The sequence below is a fragment of the Oxyura jamaicensis genome, chromosome 2 (assembly GCF_011077185.1).
Source record: "Oxyura jamaicensis isolate SHBP4307 breed ruddy duck chromosome 2, BPBGC_Ojam_1.0, whole genome shotgun sequence".
NCBI classification, from domain to species: domain Eukaryota; kingdom Metazoa; phylum Chordata; class Aves; order Anseriformes; family Anatidae; genus Oxyura; species Oxyura jamaicensis.
In genome coordinates, this window is record NC_048894.1 from 118,374,601 (window position 1) to 118,400,080 (window position 25,480).

The following is a 25,480-nucleotide window of genomic DNA, read 5'->3' on the forward strand; positions in this document are numbered from 1 at the left end:
AGATTGTGAATTCAGTTTAACCAGACCTTTACTTCTGTCTTATTTCAGTGAATCTAGGTTGACTTTCTCATTTTTTCTTCTTTCTTCATACTTTCTTTTTTCTTTCTCTTTGTTGTGATTTCAGAAGCAAAGCTTTTACTAGTGAAGCTTTTTTAAAGATAAAACTGCTAACATCATCCTCCTGCTAGTCCTATGTGTAATTTAGTGGTTTAAAAGAGATTCCAAAGTACATGCAGCATTAACTTTACTTCTTATTCTAAATCACCACTCAGAATGGATAGACTTCTTATCCTTAAAACTGTATCTATAATCTCTCCAGACTCCTAGGATCATAAAAGCATGAGACACTGATTGTACTTAAGGGGGGACCATTATTCTCTATTCTAGATATTTTTTTTTAACTCCATCACACTGCAAGAGGCAAATGCTTATGCTGTGCCTCCCTCAGTTGTTCTATTTATCCAAAAACTCTGCAATGAAAATCATCTCCAATGCTTTCAGAGAGGAGAATATAAGTCTGCTGGAGGCTTTTCCATGGCTATTTTGTTGACACACCTGATCAGTGTTGTACCATTACACAGACCCACAGTGAAGTTTACATATACCCACCAGAAATATTTATCCCAGTAAGGGATATCCCTGCAAAAAAAAGCACTGCTAATATGGACTGGACAAAAGTGCTATGTTCCAGAAGTCTTATGGGCTCTTTGGATGTAGCCCAATCTGAATGCACACAACACTGTCATCTCTGTTTTCCACTCTAGATACTGTTAATCGCATTTGTCTTTATAATGGAAGATTAATAGAAAAAATCAAAGATCTGTTCCATGTTTACTTGGCCCCCACAACCTCAGGGAATATTTTATATCATAAACTGCTAAGGGACAGGTGTTACTTCAGCTGGCTGCCAACACAAAGTTTGGTATCACTATACTAGTAAAGGAGATAAAATAAAAGGGGTGATAAGTATCACTCTTGTTTTGATTTCCTCTGAAGATGTTTCCCATGCTAATTTGCTGCTGGCTTAAGTAGAAGTGCCAGATAATATTAGGACAACTCAGCTATCAGACTCTTGACAAACTCAATTTTGTCTTCCAAAATAGGAACCATTAAAAGTGCAACATTTCTCTTTCTTTATTTATTGCACCTCCCTGCAGATCTTGTTGTGTCTCTCTGTATGTACAGGACTTTTCTAAAACTCTTAATTTAACAAACAATCTAATCTCACTGCCAACCCTCAGCTTTCAGCTACTGAAATGCTGTCTAGTGTGACATTAGCCCTTGCTAAATAAGGGCACTGTTGAAATGCAGCCCCTTGCTGGGTAGGCTCAGGCAGTGTAATCAACCTGAAGAGCAGAGCACTTCACAAAGTGCAAATGTACTCCTTCCTGATCATAAATACTTCCACATTACTGCATGAAGTCAATATGAGTACATAATACTTAATAAATTGAGAGGCCCTGATTATGCATGAGTTAAATCTGGGGTTTGGATTAGGTAACTGTCAAAGACAGTTTGCTAGGTTTTGGAGACTGTGGTATTTTAAGGATCCCATGACAAAGCACTTATAAGTGCCCACACCTTACTACATGAGAGATTCCTGCTTAAAATGACCACAAGCAGTAGAATATCAGTGAAAAGGTCCTTCTCAAAGGCACTGTCTTGCATACCTAACTTGTCAAAGAGTGCATTGATAGCAAAGGAAATTCTCCTAGTAGCAAGACTCCCAGCATGTGCTAGAGCAAGCTGATTGTAGAAAATAAATAGCCGTTATCTTTGCAAACTTACATTTTAAATTGACTGCCATCTCCTTATGCACTATATGTGAAACATCCTTCATTTTTCCAGAATCAGTAGAATTTCTGTAACAAATTAACCGACAAATATAGTACATAATTATGTGGTAAAAACAGTCTTGATTAAAAAGTGACCAGATATGATTAAAAATCTCTAGTGAAGAAAATAGTGGGACCACAATTATAAATAGAGAAGGGAATCAATGCACCTGTTCAATTTACCTATGAGTACAAATACTTAGTTTGGGTCCTGTTGAATGAAGCTTCTTCCTATTCATACGACACAGAAGTATCATATACTCAGATACTGTATAAAAGATACTGGATAAAGTTTCATCCTGAAGTGCTAGTTCCTGCGAGAAGAATTCTGTCATTCAGAACAGACTGTGTTTGATGAATTCTTCTGCAGAACCAAAGCAGAGTTCAAAAGAGGAGAATCTTTCTCCCTGATGAAGTCAGCAGCAAGTCTGATGAAAAAATCACTCCCTTCAAACTGCTGCAAGGCTTAAGGGGATTCTTGTTCTCTGGAAATATTGTAACTTTTGCATTTAGTCCTATTTTGACAAAAATCAGACTCAAAACCACACCAACAGCAATGACAAAACTTTTCTGCCATCAGGAAGTCCTAGTTCTCAAACAGCTCTTCATTTCATGGGCTTCTGATGTACAGAGCTTTGGCTGCAAGGCATTCACACATAGGAGCTCTACATTAGGTTTACCTTTGAGGTCTACCTGTGCTGCTTCCTGCTACATGTGAAAGAACCAGTTTAATTCTTTAATGCATTCGCTTATGTAGGGAACAGTGGCCAGCAAATGAAATGCTTTGATTGATGCAGTAATGGAAACCAGAGCTGGTAGGAAACAGATATTTTGAATCTATGCATAATTCTAACATTTGGAGTGTAGGTTGGTGGCAGATTTGTGCCAATGTTAAATGGAAAGAAAACCCAAATTTAATTTTCTTATGAAACAGACGTTTGTTTCCCTTCTCATTGATTGTTTCCAATATAAGCTTTGATGGTTTGGGTTTTTCATTACTGCAACATTGTATGTAAAATTTAAAAAATAATCTCAGCCATAGGCTCCTGATTAGTGTTAAAGCTTAATAGGTTCAAAAGTATGACTCAAGTACTATCAGAGTTTGACTTTTGACTTTCTTCCACTGAATATCAACTGGTCAGTCAACATAATTTCACAAAATAGAAAAAGAAAAAAAAAAAAAAAAGATGGATTTTTAAAGGAAAACTGTATTGCTCAGTCATACCAAATACCTTCTTGTCAGTTAAGAAGGCTTTCCAAGTGCCATATTCCTAAACATGGTATTACTTATTGAAGAGTTTTGTACTTGAAAAAGTGTTTTGCATAGTATGCCTAGAGTTTGATTTAATTAATTAAAAATAATAATCTAGATAAATTTACTTGTGGATAGGCATTTTCAAGGAATTGCATGTTGGTGGGGGTATTAACAAGCCCTGCCATTGCTACCAGATAGAGAATAATTTCCTTCATGTGAATGATGCCTGTGAAAATGTATCAGCTGAACTATCTCCTTGAATCTTTCTGCAACTGCTTCAGCAAGAATTTATGTACATGAGAAGCCTGTGTAAAGGTGTAAGTTATAGATGAATTAAGCATACACAGGAAAAAGAATTGTCATAGAATCACAAACATCTAATAATTTCAAGTACCACCAGTAGAGCACCATCTCAGGAGTAAAGGGCTCCTACTCCCTTTTTAAAACATGACAGAACTGAGAGAAGGAAGGATCACATGGAAGTCCAAATAAAAAGTAAGAGGAGGGGATAAACAACTTTAATGAGATGACAATGCAGAGTGGAATACTTTCCTCAGAAAGACTAAAAGGAAAAGAATGAACCCAAGACAGTAGAGGACAGTATGCGTATTGAAATGAGAAAGTAGTATACTACAGTGTTGAATGTTTATCATATTGTGTGGTGCTAAGTAATTCTACAAAATCACTTCCTCCAACAAAGCAGATGACCCATTTCTATCTGGCAGAGAATTAAAAATAAGATGTGTAATGGTAGAAGTGTGTCCTAGGGAGTTTGTTTCTTAAGCATGTATAGTGCTCTGCCTTTCAATGCATAAGTTCTGTGCCTGGTGCCAGCTTCTATTTCACTCAGCATTAAGCTGTGTTTGTAGCAGCTAGTCTGACAAAATTTCTTCCAAGTTACAAACATCTGCGATTTGTCCAGGGTTGAACTTCAATGAAGACCAGTGCACAGTGATACTTAAGCCCTGCATATAATAGCTCTCTTGCTAGTGGGCACCACTGCTGTGATTTGCTTTGACCTTTCTTGTATGCTCACCCACCATGTCGAAATTTTCACTGGCCAGTGTGTGATCACCCAATCCATTTCTGTGGATCTCTGATCACTTATCACAACACCAGATGCCTGCTCAGGCTTTGCAGGTAGTACAGCCACAGTAGTGTAGCAGTGCACACACACCAGCTAATGAGTCCTTGCACTCAGCCAGATTCATTGCTCTGTGGGCAGAACCAGAAAGCACAGCAGCACAGCAAGGTCTCTTAGTGCTATTCCTCCCTTGTGCCATTCTCCCCGGAGGAGCAGTGCAGAGCGAAGGAAGTTTAGAGATGCAGCAGAGGGGGAAAATTCATCCTGCTGAGAGCAAGCACACTTAAGCCTGCCAATCTAAAACAGTAATAATAACAACAACAACAACAATAATAATAATAGAAGACCACAGTGCACAACAGATTTTCTCAAGATAGTATTAATGCTGTAGATGAGTGCACTGAGTCACATAGCTGGACCTAGAGGCATTTGGGGCATATGAGTGTGCTCAGGTGCACATCTCATGCCTCCAGGGGAGGCTTTTGACCTGCAAGTGCCCAGGGAGCCTTGGTGTTGTCATGTTAGAAGGCAGTTGTGTGAGAGTTTTTACAAACATTTGTACTAATGTCCCCAAATGCTACCTTTTTATAACTTCTCTTTCAAGTTTACATCATATTTCATCCAATATTTGTTCCAGCTTTTCAGGAGGCATGTCAACCCCATGTTCCCTTCTGACTTCCCTAGCACCCAAGCAATGAAGTTTTACCCACATAACTCTTCAAAAGCATTGTCTTGAAGTCATGTGCCTGAATAGATGCAGGGCTTTTGTTTAGCACTGGCACAGGTGAAGATCTTGCACCGTCACACAGCCTGTGAAATAAAAATGATTGTGGGACTTATTGGACTAAGGCAGTGAAAAGCAGAGATATCAAATACAGCAAATAATTTTATGATTAATCCATAGAAGGAAAAATGAACCAAACACATTTGGATTCTAAATTGAAGGAAATTACAATCTGCTTGCAGATATTTTGCAAGGAAACCATGAGGCTAAATTGTTCCCTAAAATTACTTGTTCATAATCACAGTCAAGAAAAAGAGCTTCCTCAAGAAGAATAAGTGCAAGAATAGCTTTAATCTTAAGGAAGGGCTAAATCTCTCAACCAGTAAACCAGAGCAGTAGACTTGGGTGATGGAAGGCAGCCATTGTTCTTTGGCACTGAAGAGCTTCCAGATTGTATGAAATTATCAAAATGCTTCAGAAGGCTGGGAGGATGGCAGTAACCCTCAAGCCTTTCTACATGCAAAGTTCCAAGCTTCTGGTGCTTATTATATTTTACTGATTTTCTCCCTCCCACCACACAGGAGGAAAAAAAATACAAAATAATATGATACATTTATATTATATATAAATATATAAATATCATAAATTTAATTTTGTAATTCTCCTTCCCTTCCAGTGTCTGTTACCCAGTATTTACTGCTCATCACTCATTTTTCATTAAATATCATTTATGCTAAAACTGGGTTAGCGGTAGGAACATCTATGCATGAATATTTTGTCAAATTGGAAATTGCTGACTGAAGCTCTCAGAGAAAATCGGAGTTCATTACTAAATTAAGCTGCTCTGATTACAGTTTTACTCTGTGATGATGTTTGCATCTGTATTAAATATGGGGATAGCCACCCATTTATGTTATCACAGTGCAGATAGGGCCTTAGTGTGTGTTACATTCAATTGTTTGAGCATATCCACCTGGGCACTTCTGGGCACGTTCCCTGAATATATCCTCACAACTTCTCAAAGTCCATATCTAACCATTATTCCACTCCCTGTTGCAACAACTCCTTCTTGTCTGCTTGTATACGGTGGTATTTTCAACCCTGTGCCAAATGTCCAGGCTCCTCATATCATGCATGAGAGGGGTTTCAAGGAAAGACTTGCAGAAAATGGACAGCTGAATGGGAAGCCCTGTAAATTAGTCAGAAGGGAAATGGTAGAGAAGTGTACAAGAGAAAGAGGAATACCAGTACCTGGGCTTTGAGGGTGGCTGAAAGGCCAAGATGAATGTCACATCTCCGTCTTCACATCTTGTCCCAAAGCATCAAAATCTGCTGGAGCTATTCACCAAGGTCAGATCAAGTATTTAAGTAGCCCATGTTGTGTTGTCAAAATTATTTCAGTTTCATGCTCCTTCTTGGCTCCTTGTATTTATTTACCTGTGCTCCCTGTTCTGATTTGGGATACAAGCTTCCTGCCCCTCCTCCCAGTTGTAACATGCCTCATGCAGGTTGTAAGTGTATTTGGTACCCTCAGGACATGTCCACAGGACCAGGTGCTGCGGGTGAAATAGGTGTTCCTTCAGCTGAACCACAATTCTCTGCCAAGACTGCATGGTAGAGTGTGTCTTGGGACACAAGGGAGGGCTGTGTGAGCTGCAGTTTAAATGGCTTTTCAGCTGTTCAGTGTCAGAAACTTAGGTGCAAGAGGCCTGGATGTTGGCATATTGGAAGCTGAACAGCAATTGAGTGACACTTACAAGTGTCAGTGGCATGTCCTTGGCAGGCATCAGAAGCTGACATCAGGTCACACCTTGACGGTACATGTACTCATAATGTAACAAGGCCAGGGCACGGGCCCTAACCTCTAGCCTCTTCCCTGGCTCAGCTATGGACGAGGCGAACTATCACTCACAACAAATCAGAGAAAGGCTGTTCACTAGCACATTCCCAAAGGCAGGGTCTTGGACCACATTATTGTTTAGTATAGATGAAGCCATAGGTTCTCTGAAATGAAACAAGGAAATGTTTCTAGACCTCCCGATCCTTCAGTGTGACCACTCAACCACGGTCTCATGCTGTGCAGTGGTGATACAGAGCTGACTGTAATGTGATGACCATGCAGAGTCTTTGATTTTCTCCTATGAGTACCTCTTTCCAGATTATTGTCCTGACCCACACTTCTAACAGAGTGGAAACCCATGAGTCACGTTGTTTAGCTGGATCAATAGATAATGTTTCCTCCTGTTTAGCAGTTATATTATTGAAGAGGGTTTTGATTATAGATTTTCTCAGACTTATGATTTCCATTAAAATGTAGTCAAAGAAATCAGCTTTAAAAATATATATATTTTTTTTCATTAGATTTTAAAAAGCAGGAAATAATGGGTGAGAAAAGCCAACCTCAAATATCTATTGTTATTTCCTAAACCTAGTATTATTCTCATAGAGTTAAGTAACTTTGACTTAGACTTGATACTCTTTTCACTAGCATCTGAAGCTCTTCTGAGCCTGTTTTTTGGACTTTTATTTGAGTCCAAACCTACCAAAAGTTGTCAGTGTTTCAGTTACCACAGTGCTCTTACCACTAATTTATACTGAAAGTGAGCTCTGAGAAGTCATCATCCGGGTTGTCAGAGCTATTCAGGCTGGATGAGCGCATTAACTTCTGGGTTGCACAAACAAAAGATCCATTTAGGTCTTGGTTATTCTTTAAATGTCCTCACGATAACTCCAAAATGTACATCAATATGACTTTTTGTATATCACGCTTTAAAATATTCACAAACTCAAAAGGTATGTGTATACTCCATCACTTTTGTCTGTCACTAGGGTTTGCTTTCTTTGTTTTCATTTTGTTGTTACTTGACTTTCCATAGAACATTTTCTAATTCTCACCTCCCTCTTCATGGACTGAATAGTTCCACCGCTGAAGTTGGTCCATTCATACTGAGTATAATTTTCAGCAGAAGTTTTTTCTTGGCTCTTCCCAGATTTGTGTGCTTTCTGAGACAGTTGCTGAGCCAGAATACAGATGCAGGGATGCTGGGAAGCAGTATGCTTCTTTCCATAATTGTCCCTGGAGTGTCATACCAGTCTCCAAAGGTTGCCTGACTATGCTGCAGTTTTGTGCCACAGCAATAAGATGTTTGTTACCCAGCAGCCATCCTGCCAGGCATACCAATCTCAGGCTGTATCTCCCAAACTGGAGCTGCACTGGAGCTATTTTCAAGCCTCTTATGGCTCAGCAGTTTCAGCTTGGTGATTCTGAAGTGAGACACATCACATAAACCATGTGCACTAACGTGTGGTAGGAATTGTGAAATGGTGTGTACACTAAATTGTGTTGTATTAAGATGGTGCCTATGATGAAATCTTGCCTGAGAATTTCCGATACTACGGTGATTCCTGAAACTTGGTTTTGGATGTTATAAGTGGCTTCATCCTGATTCTTAAAAGAAAAGTTGGTTTTATAAACTTATGACAGTATTTCAACATTCTTGCCTCCTATAGGATTTTCCAGCAAGGCAAACTGTTGTTTTTTGTTTTGTTTTGTTTTGTTTTCTAAACTTTGATCAAGGTTCTAGTGACTATAATTATGAAAAATCTTTCCAGAAATTGATGTATGTTTAAGATTCAGATTTTTGCCTGTAAATAGAATAAAGGACAGCACTGAACACAATGAAGAGCAGAAGAGCACACATATTGTCACATATTTAAGATGGTAATGGGGCTGCAAATTGATAATTGAGGATAACCAGCATGAATCATTGAAAAATATGTTCTCAATTCTATTAATATTCTTATGGACTCTTATAAAGTCAGTGGCAATTAACAAGGGTACCTAGGTTCTGCAGTTAATTTGTAGATAACTAGGACTAAGCATTCTTCAAGTTAGAGCTTTCTCCTTTAATGCCTCCCTAAAGGAGTCCCAGGTTAGGAGATAAACTGCTCCTTGTGGCCAGCTACACTGGGTAAGTATCTGCTATGTGTTCTGGTAGTAAATCTGACTGACTGGCCATGGCTGTCTGATTTACTTGCTTATTTATTTCAGAGTGATGAACCCTTTGACTCTAGATGAACTGAGGAAATTGTGAACACTGACAACATCAGCTTTAAATTGCTAAGGCTGGTCTGTTCCTCATGCGAAAGTTGTGTTTATGTGTTCAGTCTCAGACTGAACATACCTGGTTGTGTTCAGATCTTTTTACTTTATACTGAATGTAGGGATGCATGGGGAAACAAAGTATTTGTGCACTCTACGGAGAAGTTTTAGGCTTTCTTTCTTCTCAGAAAATATTTATGTCTACCTGGGAGGCTAAGCCCAAAATTCCTCTATGATTAAACAGTTAGAGCTCCTGTCAACAAAGTTGTCAAATGTGTGTTAATATATGGTGCTCTGGTGGAGCTATTTAGGTTTCACTACTTGCTAAACTGTAAAGGATTTGTTTCTCAGTGGTCAGATGTCATTTTTGATCTGGTAAGATTAAGCTTAAAGACCTTTTCCTCTGTCTTTTGGCAAATGATCAAATCCAGCTTTCTTTCATAGTCTTCTGAGAAACATATCAAGATTATCAAGATTTCTAGTGTCTCACATTTTTTCACTGTATTGAACCCCATAGGTTACAACTTGTTCTGCAAAATATATGATCTGGAAACTCATATTGCAGGAAGAAAAAAGTCAAATCAATTTAAACCAAAGTATACATATTTTGGCAAATAGGTAGTATTCCCTGCAAACATTTCTGTAGAATTTTTCCAGTTTTTCTTGATCAAAATAGCTGAATGTATGAAATGGGATAAGATAGCGTTTACACTGTTACTTTGCTCAGAGATTTGGAAGACCTCAAAATGCCATGACTTTTCCTATCCTATCTTGATATATTAGTCTACCCCATAGTGAGTTTTGTTTTTCTTAAGACAAAATGGAAAATGGTGTAGTATGTGGCCAATGTATTTGACCTTATTAACTCTACAGTACTTGAGTCTCATCCTACCCAGAAAAAAAAAAAAAAAAAAAAAAAAGATTGTTTAATTCCCCTTCTGCTCACTGCCTTTCTAAAAGGGTTCAAATTCAAGGACTCTGTTTTAGCACATTTTAAACAACAGTTTTAGTACCCAAAGCCCCTTGTGGAGGCTTGTCCTTTTACATTCTGATGTTTCACCTTTTGATATTAGAGGTGTAAACTATATATGTCCTGAATACTTGGACTGTCCTTTCATAGGGCAAAATATGTTTTGCATTTATTAAAATGACCTACTCTGTTCTTCCTGGAGCCTGTTAGAAAACGTGGGAGTTTGGAAAAGGGATTTGATCCAAAAGGCAGAACATAAAGGAAACAGAAGTTTCTGTGCTGTATGGAAACACACTGATTACCTTTATCCCTCTGTCTATTCAGCGAAATTATTACATTATATGCAGTGGTGTTGGCAATTTATTCATTGCCTTCAGAGAGTCCACATAATCCTCTTTCCTGACCTGTAAGTAGCAGGTAATGGGTGCAACTACAGAAAAATATAGAAAGAAAGCTTGTGTATTTCCTTGGCTAGCATTATATGTTTCTAGCTAATGAATGACTTAAAATTGTTAGGGACTGTAGCAGAGCTTATTTACAGCTCTATTGATTTTTGTTATCATGAGTGCCATCATTGTCTTCCCCAGCCTTAGATGAATGATCAGTAACTTAATAAATGAAAGCAGTGTCAGTTCATGTTCAAAAAGGGAGCAAGCTAGTGCAAGCTGTATGACCATTGGCAATTAAAATAAAGATTTCAAACATTTCTTATTAAAAATATATATCCAGTTTGTGAGCCCCCGCTGTTGATGTGGATTCTGTAATTCAGTTAATAAGCAGAGAATGAAAACTGGTGTAAATGAGGTAGGAGAGGTCAGAACGTACTAGCCTGGACTGGGGTGTGAGGGACCCATGTTCTATTTCAAACTCTGCCATCTATTTGATCTGATGCCAGGCTGTTTGAGCCATTTTCTCTTTGTACTTTTTGTCTGTCATATACAAGACCTTTTGCAGCATAGTATTCTTTTTATGGTTTTGAAGAAGTGATAAAATGGATCCCAATTTCTGTCAGTATCAGTGGATATTCACACAATACAAAAACAAACAAACAAAACCACTATTACTCAAATTTATCTTACAACACTAGATCAATACTGAAAGATAGAGTTCTACAACAAATTGATATATATTATATATGACAACCCCTCTAATTAAGGTGGTGTAATATATTCTTTAAATGCTTCCATTCAATCACTTATAAAAGGACTTGTCAGAAAGCTGATTCTCCCATTCACAAAATGTTTCAAGACTGCAGTAGTTCTTTCATTTACTATTAATGTGGCCCTGTTTTCCCATAGGCATTCTCTCTGCTTCACCACCCCTATTCCACACTCCCTAAAAAAAAAGTGTTATCCAAATGTGTGTGTCTGCCTTCCATCCAAGATGAGCCAATAGATCTCTGTTCAGAAATAGAACTCCTCCTGGACAGGCTAACTTTTTAAAATTAAATTTCTGTAGTCAAACTCTGTTATGAGTAAAAATGTTTTTTGTAAGACACAGGTGGGAAAACAACAACAACAACAACAAACAAACAAACAAAAAAAACTACCACCCTGTTTCTGAAAAGAAGAATGTAGAAAAACAAATTAATCATTCTTAACCATAGGAATAGCATGATCAGATAATAGTTACTGTAAGGTAGAAATGAGTTATCTGAATTTAAGTATAATATATATATACATGATTGGTTATGTTTGATTAATCGCTAATTTTACATATTAGAACAATGATTTCACATAAGATGTACAATGAAAATTGTGAGAACTTACCTAAGGAATGAGGATAACTTGAGTAGAAACACACATTGTACCAATGTACTTGGAAAATCAGTTTAGACAATTACTTGTCTGGAATAAATGTGTTTCCTCCATGAAATGATAAGCAAATAACAGTCTACAAAATGTACACATAGGAAACATTTTTATCTCTCTTCTTTTCTCTTTGTCCTTTCTTCCTCTCTCTTACTCATGCTGTGGAATATTTTATTTCAAAGTCTTGAAAATGGACCTTGTACGTTTTGGGTCTAACTTTGGCTGTGGAGCACAGAACCTGTAAATTTCTCTGCTCAGTCTTTGATACCTGTTGAAAATGGAGATGCAGATTCTACTTTCCAGGGAACAAAACACATTTCATTCCAGGTGCCTCCATCTGATCATGAAACTTCAAAAGGAGATAGAGACTTTTAATACTATGCCTTCCAAAATGCATGTTTGTACATCCACATACTACAAGAACTGAAATAAATAAGTACCCCAAAATAATTAATATATCTTTCAGAAACATGCATGGGATAGATTTCTTGGATTCACAGTTGTATTTGGCAGCTTTTCAGTTTTTAATGTTTTTCAATTAGGAAAGCCCTTTTTCTTTCCAGCCTTCACAGTAGTGTAGTATTTATCCTTACAGTTTTCTGTAGGAGAAGCCACATTAGAGCAGCCTTGCCCACAATGGCAAGCAAATGCAAATGTAAGACCTAACTACAAGCCTGCATACATTGCATAGATGGTTGTAACCATTAAATATGGGTTAACTAATGGTGCTGAAACAGTAGTGTTATACAAGACTAAGTAGCAGAGTGGGAGTGTGGAAAATAAAGGTCCAACATAACTGTGCAATGAAAATCTTTAAGTCCCCATGTGTTTGTTGTTGTTGTTGTTATTGTTTGGTTTGTTTGTTTGTTTTTCTTTATATGTGTTTGTTGTTGTTGTTTTAAACCTGAGTCGTAGGCAGCTCTTTTATGTAAAACACATGCTCAGGGTTAGGTTTTGCAGTACATTTGAATGCTTGTGAACAGTCACGCTCAGGAAAGCCTGTTGACTTCTTCTAAAAAGTAGAGTGCCAAGCAGCATCCAGATAGAAAATAAAATTGGCTCAGCTAAGGGCAGAAGTATGCAGAATCAAAAATGCCTGTAAGTAGACAGTACATTTGATGACAAAATGGTGTCAGCAATGAAGACCTGCTACTCTTTTCTTCCTTCCAAGCTAATTGAAAATGACAAGATAAAAAACATTGCGAAAGAAAAGGGAATCTAGCATTAAATTCTCAGTCTGTCTGGTGTCACAACTTTGAGGCCAATGTTACTCAGGTAGAAGTTTCATATGCGAGTTGAAAGTTGAAGAGCTCTGGGAAAAAAATAAAATAAAATAAAATAAAAAAGCTATGTCAGGAAAAAAAGTATAGAAAGATCAATGCATTAATTCTCCAAGAGGCTTCATTTAGTGTTTTGCTGAGGAGGAGAAGGCTTTGTTTTGATCTGTCATTTTCATGTTGTATTTTAAATATTGCCTATAAATGTTTGTTGCCACCAATTCAGAGCTCTAGGAAATAGGTCCAACACTAGATTATTGCTGTCTGGGATATTTTTTGAAGAGATTATGCACAAAAATTTGCACTGGATGTTAGGATGTGATAAAATTGATTCCCAGTTATGTATAAAAATAGGACAGGGGGATGCTTACAGCACTTTTTTTGTAGAAACCATTAAATCAGATATTTACTCAGTTTCTCATTAGATGTTATTCAGAATTGCACTGACATAAATGGATTATGCAATAAAGTATGGGATAATATAAAAATGACAAAACAGCAGACTGAACTGAGACAGAACTACACTTTTGTTCTCTTGGGAGTAATAGGGTTGATATTTTTGTGTCCATCCCTTCTTTGAATTTCAAAAGTTTTGGGATGGGTATGGAAAATTTGAAAAGCTCTTACAGGCAACTTTGTAAAAAAAAAAAAAAATAAAAAAAAAAAAAATCAATAACTTTGCTACATATGTCAATAAATGCCTTGAATGGTCTCTGTAATTAGCTATTGCTTTGCTGGGGGCAATCTCTCTCCAGGTTATTGACTTATGAGCTCTCTGGAGAGGCTTTGCCCTAAGCACTGTGTTACAGTCATCGGACTCACACGTGGAAGTGATGCTCTAGGAACCTGCAGGCTGCCTGGAAATCTGCTTTGACCTGCTTTTGAACATCACTGGCTGCTTCTTCTTGCCGTGTTTTAGCTCCTTATCTTGCCTTCTGCAGGCCTTAAGATAGATCCCATTGCTGCCTATCCTTGCTTATCCTGAGTCTTCTCCTTTTTGGGGATCCTCTTTGCTATCTGAACTTCTGTGAATAACAGTTTTTGGCCTGATTCCTGACTGTGTTCCTCAACTCAGTTCATATTTTGGGCTTCTGGACCCTAACATTCTCTCTTTTTCACTGAGATGGCCATTCTCTTTTCCTCATGATCCTCCCTAAGCTCATTAATCTTTTGTCATTTTTCTTCACATCAGCTGCAGCTGGGACAGTATCCCCAGTCTAATACTTCAGCAGGCCTTAAGCCAGACAGGCTGTGGGTTTCAGACAGGTTGATGCACAGAACATGGATCAGTAGGAGACGAGAGTGCACTGTCTGATTACAGTGCATTTATCTCAAATCACTAATACAGTTAATATCTCTTTTCCCATATATGATACTCAAATCTCTATCCAGTAGCAGAAATCAGATGACAGTGCTAGAGTGATGGAAGACTGTTTCACTTTGCTACAACTTCTGTATTGCATTAGTACAAAATGTTGACTGAAAATTCTACCTCATTTCCAGAGATGCCTGTAAACATGGACCTGGCATGCAGTTTTATATTTGAAGATGTTCCCATGAACATTGCTTACAGGAAGATGCCTTCAGCACATTCATGGTGGAAAGGAGGTTATGTATGTTCTGTGCCTGTATTAGCTTTCTGAATGATCCTTCACTTAGATCCCTTTTGGCTGTTACACATAGTTTGCACACATCATGCACCCAACCAGGAGAAGTAGGCAAAATCTAAAAGAAACGTGAATGCTTTTGTTTCAGTAAAACTTTCTAAAAGTCCAGCATAATTTTTGTGGTTTACAGAATGTGAATTTGAAACCTAAAAGTCTGCCAAAGATGTTAAAGAATGTTGACTACATTAATATAATGTAAATCTACCTTTTTAAAAGAGTAATTAATAGAAACAAAACTGGAAATCACAAAGATGGTGTGAGGAAAAGTATATATTTCCCCTGTGCATTAGAGGAAGCCTTGTAGACACTTGGGAGAAGTGTCTGCCTCATGATGCTTTCTTTTCTAAGTAGAAGAGTATGTTTACAGTGTAGTTGTTTATTTTTTCATATTTATTTTTTATTAATTGTTATTGTTCATTATAATGTTGTAAGTTCATTTATCAGCAATATAGTCCATTCTGAACTTTGTGCATGGATTCTGGTTCCACTGGATGCTATGAAAGCATATCAGATGAAATAGTCTGGAATTCACTTGTGATATGCTTTCTTCTTTTAGTTTTAAAAGCATGAAACATGGTTAATTAGAGCAGGTTGATGATGATAAGAGTTACCTGGCCAAACACTTTTAATGTAGACTTGTTCCAGGTGAGCACTTAACAGCATCAAAGTGTCCTAGAGTTACACAAACTGGTAATTATATGAAAGTAATTGGTCTTGGCTCTATCCTCATTTTCTGTCTCATGGTGAAGGAGCATCCCCTCCCCAAGTCCATGTTTTAGTGAATGCACTGAAACAGCACCTGCAGCTATTGTTGGCTCTGAGGTCACCTGCACCATGGACTTTGGTTTTGTTACCCACTTGCTGGGTGGCTGACCACAGCGTATCAAGGAGGCAATGGAGGGAAAAATGTGGGGACATGGATGGAAATACTGCTTTTACCAGCTCAGACAGTGCTGCTGCCAAATAGTTGGCTGCAGTTTATGACCAGTAGGGCAGAAAGCCTTTGTACGAGAAGGTAAGATTAAGCTCTAATTAAATAACTGCAAGGGAATCATTGCAGTAGTCAATGTGATACACCCATGAGAGAAAAAATCAAGTTAGGATGGAAAGGTTTTATTGAGGCAACTGAGAGCATATTTGACATGCTACTTAGACTGATTCTGCTAGGCAGGAGCCAGAGAAACTGTTTTTAACATGAGAACCATTGCAACACAGGGAGCCAGATTGGCTGAAACTTTTGCCTTCTCTTTTTCTGGTAGATTGCTCTATTTGAAAATTTGATTGCAATTGAAATTGCAACAAAATGAATCCTCATAATAGACAAACCAAATATACAGGGCCATGAAAACTGTGATTCAGCAGATTCAGTAGGTAGGGCATTCAGATGGGAGACAGACACGTATCTGAGTTTCTGCTCCAGGAAAAGTTTATATCCTTGCCTTGATATATAAATAAATGTTTGGGTCTTATATTTCATGAGAATTAAAACTTTCAAGATGGACCAAGCTATTTTTTTTTTTAAAGTTATTAACATAAAAAATGCTAATATGCGCTGCCCTAACTGCATATCTCAGTCTTTGATTTTAGATCACAGCAGAGCTTGTTTACATTGTCAGTCCATTTTGTGTCCTGAAGCGAGTTACAGAAAAAAAAAAAAAAAAAAAAAAAAGTTCTATAAAATATATTAAAAAAAAAAAATGAAATTACAAAACAAATTTGGAGTTCCTGAAAGTTTTCAGAATTAGAGTCATAAAAAATTGTTAAAAGTTTTCAGTACTTTTTCTCAAAATGAAAACCTGTATGAAAGTACACATGTTTAACCTTAAAGATCCAATTTAAAATGGGTAGTAAAAAAATAAATAATTTTAATTTTAAAATATTATTAAAAAGGAAGCAGCATCTACAAGCTTGTTGTGCTTTTCTAATTGGTCCAGGCTGTGCATGTGTGGGAGAATCCATTTGGAGCAGCCTCAGTGAAGATCAGCCCACAGTGCTCATGGCACTGCGCTGTAGCTGGGTCATTGCAGGGAGGAAGCCTCCTGTTCTCTTGCTACACATGAGCATGGTCCACCCCATGCAGTCTTTTAAATAGGCCTGAATTCCACTAACTCTCTCTAATATATCGATGAATGGAGAAAATGTTTACAGCATTATCTATTTAACTGGTCTCATTTATTTTTATCCTAGTCTTCTAAATGAAATGTTATTAAAATTAATGCAATTAATCTATCTTCCATCCATTTAACATTAGCTGTTTACCTAGAGTATAGGAATAGAAATGCTTTTTAATAAGAGCATTACTCTGAGTTTTACTTGTGCTTAAATCAAATTAAGAGTGCAATTAGAGCACTGATAACAGTGCACGTATTCCTCAGCAACTAAGAGAAGGCTTTTGTTGTCCTTCATAGCAATACTCTGAGCCCTCTTAAAGCTCCCTCTGTATGGCCTGTATCTTCTCAGATCATATCTGTACACATAAGGCTACAGAATCATAGCATTATCTAGGATGGAAAAGACTTTCAAGGTCATCAAGTCTAACCACCAACCTGACCTACCAAGTTCCACCACTTAAACATGTCTTTTAGTGCCATATTTTACATAAATATATAAATATTTATGTAAATATGTATGTAAATACATACATATTTTACACAAAACTCCCTGTAGTGTGAAAAGAATATTTCATCCTTCCTCTTTATGAACAATAATTATAGTATATTTATTTTATCTTTTATCTTTTTATCCTTAATTATCTGAATGCTCTCATTTGCAATGCTCCCTTGCAATAGTCTACCCCAAGAGATTCTGGTCTTCATGCTCAATCTGATACAGCTAATCTTTTCTGTATATGTTACCGTTCTTAAACTGGTTCTTGAGGATATTATTCAGGTTGTTTCAGGTAGTTTCAGGATGTAGCTTTATGGATGATGCAGGCATATTTAGCTCTTTCACCAATTGTGCCATTGTGTCATTGCCTTACACTGGATGAGCCATGGTCCCCATGTCCATCACATATTAAAGACACGACACAGTGAGAGCAGCAGTTTATAAAATGATATGATACCTGAGTTAAATATGAGTTCAATATCTGTATTTATATCTTATGAGAAAACAGATCTCAGAGGAAAAATATTTAGATATCTCAGCTAATTGATGGATGCAATTTTTTACTTTTAAGTTTTTAGCTTTAGCTCTGTTACTCAGATCAAATTAGGTGAAGAAAGTGGTATCCTCAGGTTGTAAAATGTATGTCTATACCAAGGCTAATAAGTAATTGCTGGCTTTTAGGAGTGGTAAATTCTAGGTTTTATTTTTAAATTACGGTATCACTAGCTAGGTTTAAAACGTGGTGGAAGTTGGGTACCTTAAATATGTAAATTAAGGTTCAGATGTTGGTGTATTAGTAGACTGCTGCAAATTTCACCTTTTTTGCAGGCGTGCAGTTTATCAGGGAAAAAAATCTGATTACTCTTCTAAAAAGGCAAATATGTCTCTATTGCATCAGGAGGCAGGGGAGAGAGCAAGGGGACAGTCTGAACAGTCCCAAGGGAAAAACTGAGGAGAAACTGGAAGGATGGTGAGAATGGATGAGCTTGCTACTACTTCCCTGTACCTATAGCCATCCTTTTATGCTCAGGATGTTCAGATACTACACGATATATGGAGGGAAGCCCAGACCAAAATGTGAATATATTCAGGTCCCATTGCCTTTCTGGGAGCTGCACACAGAGAAAGATGGCAGGATTTGTTTTCTTTAGACACTAATGATTTCTTCTTTGAAAACCATGTGTAAATAATGAGTGACTTCAGTTATTTTAAAGATGGGCATTACAATTCTTGATTCAGTTTTGCAGTTCTTCAGAGAGGAAGTTCTTTGTCTGGAAGATACTATCAATGCCTATTATGTGGCCAGTGAGGTGCTCTAAATCAGAGTTAGAATGTGATTTAACTATGCTGAGGCTAGACGTAGGAGAGAGAAATAACCTTCAGCTAAAGAAATTCCAAAATTACTGTGAGACTCCTGGTTATGTAACTATTGAACTATCTGAAATATGATCTATAAAGTGCAGCCTAGTCATTAAGTATTGAGAAGTCTCTTGCATCTACTTTATTTATTCTCTAATATTTATTCTTGAACCACTGAAACAGTCAGCACTAGGGAACAGACAATTAAAGGGAGGATTGCACAACTAAACACTATATAGTGATTATTCATTCCAGAAAAATATTTTTTCCTTGATATATTTGTATTAGACAGTACAAATGCATTTAGCTTTTAGAAGAACCTCACAGTAGAACAGTATATTTCTAAGATGTTCTATGAAATTAATCATTTTTTCCAACACTGTTTACAGCTTTATAGGTGAACTGTGAACCATCATCTCTGAATCTGCTCATAAACTGCTTTAGGCACTTAATTCAATACCTCTCAAATGCCCCATATTTTGATGATTGTTGCTCATTTTAGCTCTAAAGTTAACCACGTTGCACCAAACCTTGTATCCCTCTAGTATCCCCTTAATATCCCCAGTATCTTCTCTCATATTGAAAACTTCACACCACACTTAAAATATGCCAAAGTTCACTCAGAGCAAGCTATGAACATGAAGGTAAGACTCCAGCTCTCCTTGCTTCTCACAGTCTCTTCTGTGTCACACTCTGCCTGAATGGCAGTAAGGATGTGTTTAGTGCTATGCCCAGCAGCCTCTACCCTTAGCCATACAGACCTGCTGGGGCACACAGAGACTGTCCCCGTCCTGCCCGTGCCCTCAGCCTTGGGCTGGCATGCAGCCAAGGTGCATCACCAAAGCCAGGAGCTGGGAAGCACTCCTGGGTTGAGTTCGGCCGGACCTGCAATGTTCTAAATTACATTTTTTGACAGGAGATTTTAATACCTGTCACTTGAGATTTTTGTCTGAAGTTAACTGCTTTTCCCAGTGTCTACTGCTGTCATTTTATTTTAAGCATGTGCACAACTGGCCAAACCAAGCCATGACAATCTTGGCAATTTTCAGCGTATTTAGAGCCTCCCTGGCCAGCAGATTGTCCCCTGTGCAGTTAATCATAACCTGCACCTGATCATGTAGGCAACTCAGATTGTCCTGGAAACCAGCTGTTGGTGCTGACTGGGTACTGGCCACAGCCAGCAGCAATTTAGGAGGGACCAGAGGTAATAGAGTCTATCAAAAGCTGTTACCTGAATAGGCTTCCAACACAAAAGCAGACTGGGACCATTCTGTCTGCTCTCAAGATGCTATTATGCCACTAAGAAGTTATGGCATAGCTGAACTTGCCTTAGGGATCCTGGGATTCGAGATGACCTGGAAGGAGAGGGGAGGAAGAAATCTACAACAGGATGTTGAAGGGTGTAGCTCCTCAGGCTGAAAAATCTTCTTGGTGAACGTGCAGCACAGTGGTGTTGCTCAGTGGTGAGGGCACAGAGTTAGGATTTGGGTTGCAGTCTCTGAGCAGCCTGGCTGCACACAGCTGCACCTTCAGCATGGCTCAAGCAGTCCTTGGCTGGTGTTACGGTGGCAAACAGCAGACAAGGAAATGTTGGTAGTGTGTGTGAATGTTAGATCCCTGGGCAGATTAGGAAACAGGAACAGGTTTCCTAGATAGGTGGTTCATGCCCAGGCCTGTCAGTATTCAAGAGACATTTGGACAATGCCCTCAATAATATGCTTTAACTATTGGTTAGCCCTGAAGTGGTTAGGCAGTTGGACTTGATGATCTTTGAAGGTCACGTTCTATTGTATTCGTAAACTTGACACTTGAAGCATTTCTGGTCTTGATTTTGGCAGCCAGTTTTATGAGGTGGTCATAGAAAGTCAGCCTTACAAATACGAATGCTAGGAGGCACTGTCTGCAGAATTTTAACCAGCTCTTGGCCTGACAAGGAAGCAGTCACTCCCATGTCTGAGTGGGAAGGTGATTTGAAAGAGAAAAGTGCACACAACTGGTTTAAAAGCATTCAGCAGAGCAAGCAGCGTTTAAGGCTGTATGGCATATAGCTGTTAAGTCAGCATCACAGTAGCAATAAATTCTCAAAGACCTGACAACAGAGACCTGAAAATGAGTGCCCAAGCAGAAACCATGAGCTAAAAGAAACCTATAGAGCAGTTTCAAATGGACTGTGGGGGTAAAAGTTACAAACAGCAGGTGCTGTTACTGAGCCCTGAAGATGATAACTGAGCTGAAATTTCGAAGAAAGGGCTTTGTGGACAACTTCACTCAGAAACAGCAGCATGGTTCTTTCCACATTGTAATGAGCAATGTGGGAAGTATTCTAGAGAGTTTCCTGAGCAGATTGCTGGGCCTCACCAACTTACTTGACACAGATATTTACTGTCCAAAATTGCATTTGTAACTCAGATTCCTACCCTCAAGAGAGAAATTGCAGGAATGTAGGTTCACTGCTTACACATTGGGCGTTGGCAGTGAAGGTGGAATGGAGAGCAACTAGCAAACTTGTTATCCAGCCTTTCTTAACAATCATTAAAGTGTCAGTTCTCACTATTTTTTCGTTGCTGCAGGCAGCAACATTACTGCTAATTTTCAGCTCCCTGCTAGCACTTAAATTAAGACTCTAGAGAGATTTGGTTGGGTTTTTTAGCGCCTGAGTAGTCATTTGACAACTTGCGAAGTAGCAGATGAATACTGGTGAGGTTGAGAACTAGGTGTTGTCCAAGGGTAAATATGTGTGGCAGGAAAAAAATCACAACAAAAATAGGCTGTACTGACCTGGGAATGAGGATATTTGAAATAGAATTGCTTCAGGCAAGCCTGTTCTCAGAGTATAAAGACCAAAACAAGCTCCACTGCCTTGCTGATGTGTTTGGAAGAATTTGATGTGACCTTGGAAGAGTAGTGTGCTTGAAAACCAAGAGCAAAGGTCTAGGCTTGGGACTTAACAGCTTAAACAGAAAGCCAGGATAAGGTTTAAGCCTAGATTTTAACCTGGTATAACATGCAGCATGAATGCCATGATGGTGTTTAAATCAGACTGAGGGAAGCAAATCTCTAGCTTTACCAAATAACTCTTTTTAGTATGAATTAGCAGTGCGAGAGGATCATGATTGTCTGTGCACAGGATTATCGCAGTTAAAAAGTTCTCTGTTATGGAAAAAAAATGATTTACTGAACCTGATTTTCCATAAGGTATTATAAATAGCAAGCAACAGTACATGCTGATGGCACCAGGAAGGTAGCTAATTTCTGCATGGTTTTAATATGAAGATCTGGCACCAGGAAGGTAGCTAATTTCTGCATGGTTTTAATATGAAGATCTTCCACTGTTTTGCACACACACAAATTTCTGAGAAATTCAGATAATGTTATACGTGGGAGGGCTGATCAAAACTTTGCAGGTTGGGCCAAATAAAATAATACATTTGCATGTGTTTATTCATTGTTATATGATAGTTTTATATGACTTTTTTTAATTTACTTTTTTTTTTTTTTAATTTTACAAACACATATTTTGATTTTACTGAAACCACAACATAAATCCACAGTGTAAATTTCTGTAAAAAGTTTAAAATCTAGAGAAATTCATTAAATAAAGGCTTATCAAATTGGTGATACTAATGGCACTGTATATGACTATGAACACTATCCACAATTTCTAAATCAGAAGCTAAAAAAATGATCTGTGTATAAATCCAAATATTTCTACTGCTTCTCTAAAATCTGAGATTTAAATAAGTACTAAATATCTAAAAAGATTCCTCAAAAGAACAGTACTTGTCTTTCTGCAGTCTGGAATCCAATAGCTTCCTGTAGAACTTGAGTCAGGTTTTGCCTTGTCTTGGGCAGAATAACATAATTTTAATAGTCTCTTCTGACATTTGCATAATGCAGAATGTGAAACATTGAACTGAAAGGCATGGTTCATTTAATTTAAGTGAAGACCTGGATCATTTAATCATTACTGCCTGACAAAATAATTTATAAATTACTAAGGAGTCTCTGTCAAGGAATGATCCTTTTTTTTATTTAAAAAAAAAAAAAAAAAAAAAAAAAGGAAAGAAAAAGCACTTATTTGGAACTGTTGTAAGCAATTTCCATTTTATTCCTTTTCAAAATGAAGCTGCACTTACTTACCTCAAAGACGAACATAGGCTCCAAACTCAAATATTTAAGTGCACTAGGGAGAAACTTAGGCTAATACTGTATCTTTCTGTAATCTGCAATGCATGACTCTAGTGTTTCTTGGCTCATCCCTCTGTGTTAAAAATAGAAACACTATTGTAAAGCAAGTTGGCTTATAAATTTGACTCAAATACCCGCTTGGCACCCTGTTTTCCTGGTGATGATTGTGTGGAATATAGTCCCCTTTGGCCTCTTTTGCAGCTCCAAATGCTCCCTTGCAGGGCTGGTGTGACAGCTGCAAAAACAGATGCCAAACTCTGTATGATACTGTATTTTTTTGTGTATAATCCTTAAGTAGTTTGTGTTAAACAAAGCAACTCAGCCAGTGTGCACCCAGGCCATTTCCTCTGATTCAGCAGTAAAAGAAAGTTATTTATGGGTACAGAAGGTATCAAGGGAAATTTACCTCTTTGCTCCTAATATCTCTAATACTACAGGAGGTGCTTTCTTTTCCCCAGTAATTGTCAGTCACTGCCTCTCATTTGTGTGAATTATAAAAATATGTCCTAGTATTTAACTGGTACTTAGCTGGTTTATAGTTGGCTTATTGAAAGTACAGGAGAAATACACACAAAATATATATATTTAAACGTATTATCATTTTCAGTTGGCTCCCTGAAGGTCTCTGTTTAAGGAGCATTCCCAAATGTGTAGGCACATCAGAGCTGAAGTGGGGTGAAGTGGAGTGTATATTGCTTGCGAGAATCATTTCTACTTACTTTATTTCATATCATATATTTTTTTTTCTTACTGTACTCAATAAAGGAAGCACCCATTACTGTAAAAGGGAATAACATAATATTACTTCTTATGCTTTTATGTCTACAGTATTTAAAGCACCACTATTTTCAGGCTACTTTTTAAAAACATATACAAGTGATGATTATTTTATGTATTGCTATTTAAAAATTTCTCTCAAATACGTTAAGCCTGTTTTCTCAAAGAAAATAAGTGTTTTCTGTTAACTTACCGTTTTCAACAGCAGTTTTCAGATTAAATATTTTCAGTTTTTTTTTTTAATTATTTTTGTTATTCTTAAAACATAAATTAGAACAATGTTCCTAAGCTTTTTAACTTGGCATTGTCTTAATCAATTTTTATGACTTTTTTTCCACCTCCTGTAAATGTAAGAACAAAGAATATAACCATAGTAACAAGAAGGATATATAAGCTTATATTCATGTGTCTATTTGGAGAGGTTAATGGATTATATTTGACCTTGAATGGCTAGGTTATATGTGTAGACTTGGAAAACAGCATTCTCTTTGCTTTATAATATAATAAAATTTACAGTACTTCATGTCACCCTGATTTCACTGTCCTGCATTTGTGACCCTGTGGTTCAGAAACACTGCCCTAAATCCTTATTTAAGTACCCTTTGTATTAAATTGTACTTGAATGCTGAGAGACAAATCATATTGAACATGAAGGAGCTAAAGTGAAGAACCGTTAGGATTTAGACATTTTGCAGTATTCTTGGCAAAATGTCTTACTGAGTAACTGTTTGAAGGTGTAGGTCTTCATGCCTTCAAAATTATATTCACTACCAAAAGAGAAGAACGAAATTCTACGATTTTCCAAGAGATTACTATAGAAGAGATAGAGACTGAAGATGTGCATGTCTTTTGTATTTTAGGACAGCTGTCAATATATTTTGTCATATAACATAACTAGAAAATCATACACACACATTGGTCCCTTCCTTAGACCTACGTAACAAGATTTAAGGAAAGCTAAGTTCATTAGCTTAATTCCAAGCCCAGCGTAATATTGTCATGGCCTCTTTTTTCTGTCTTAAAGTATGGGCAAAAGAAGTTGATGTCTGCTTGAAGTATGGGCTGAAACAAGTGTGGCTGCTGGGACATATTGTGCTTTCTTTGAACTCCAAGCTCCTCCATGAATACATTATGGCCACTAAGACCTTTTCTGCATAACCAGAAAAAATCTTGGCATTATTCATATATACGTTTAGCAATGTTGTAGCCACTGAATGTACCATTTTAATCCTCAGCTTCCCCATTTGTAAAACAGTATTAATGATGTGTATCCACTTCAGAGGCCAAAGTACAAATTCCTAATGCTATATTTATGCAAAGTATTATTAAATGACCATCTGGCAAAGGACAGATTCTGGCTTGCAGCCCTTTGTTCTTTCATCTAGGCCTTCTGCTACTATTTTTTAATATTTCTGAGTTCCAGACAGATCTGCAAGCCCAGCAAACCTTTTAACACCTCTGAAAGCTTGGGATAAGCTAAAAAATTCACAGTAACTCTTGCAGCACACAGGGGAAATGGGGAACAAGGATCCCAAATTCTCTAAAATAGCAGAGATTTTGTTCCTGCTATCCCCAATTATTCCCCACAGGAGTGGATGACAATTCATGGATCATTTAGTCTGGTTCCTGCAAACACAGCCAAGCAAGTAATAGATGTAATAGTCCAGAAGAGACCACGGGAAAATTCAGCTTGTCTCTGCTACAGCAGTCACCACAAAATGCTTTCCTTCCCAGCATTCCTGTATATAAGGCACAGTTCTCCCAGAATTACAGTGTCATAGGAAGAAAGCAGCACCTGGATGTTCTGGATGCCCACAACACAAC

General features: G+C 37.6%; 1 protein-coding gene and 1 long non-coding RNA gene across 2 annotated transcripts in view; both read left to right on the top strand.

Annotated features, from left to right (window-relative positions):
- XKR4 (XK related 4) overlaps positions 1 to 25,480 on the top strand; it is a 224,548-nt gene that overhangs the window by 90,250 nt on the left and 108,818 nt on the right. The gene's annotated exons all lie outside the window — the stretch shown is intronic.
- On the top strand, positions 17,398 to 22,716 carry LOC118161760. Its single transcript, XR_004748154.1, has 2 exons — positions 17,398 to 21,932; positions 21,981 to 22,716. It is a non-coding gene; the product is annotated as an uncharacterized LOC118161760 (long non-coding RNA).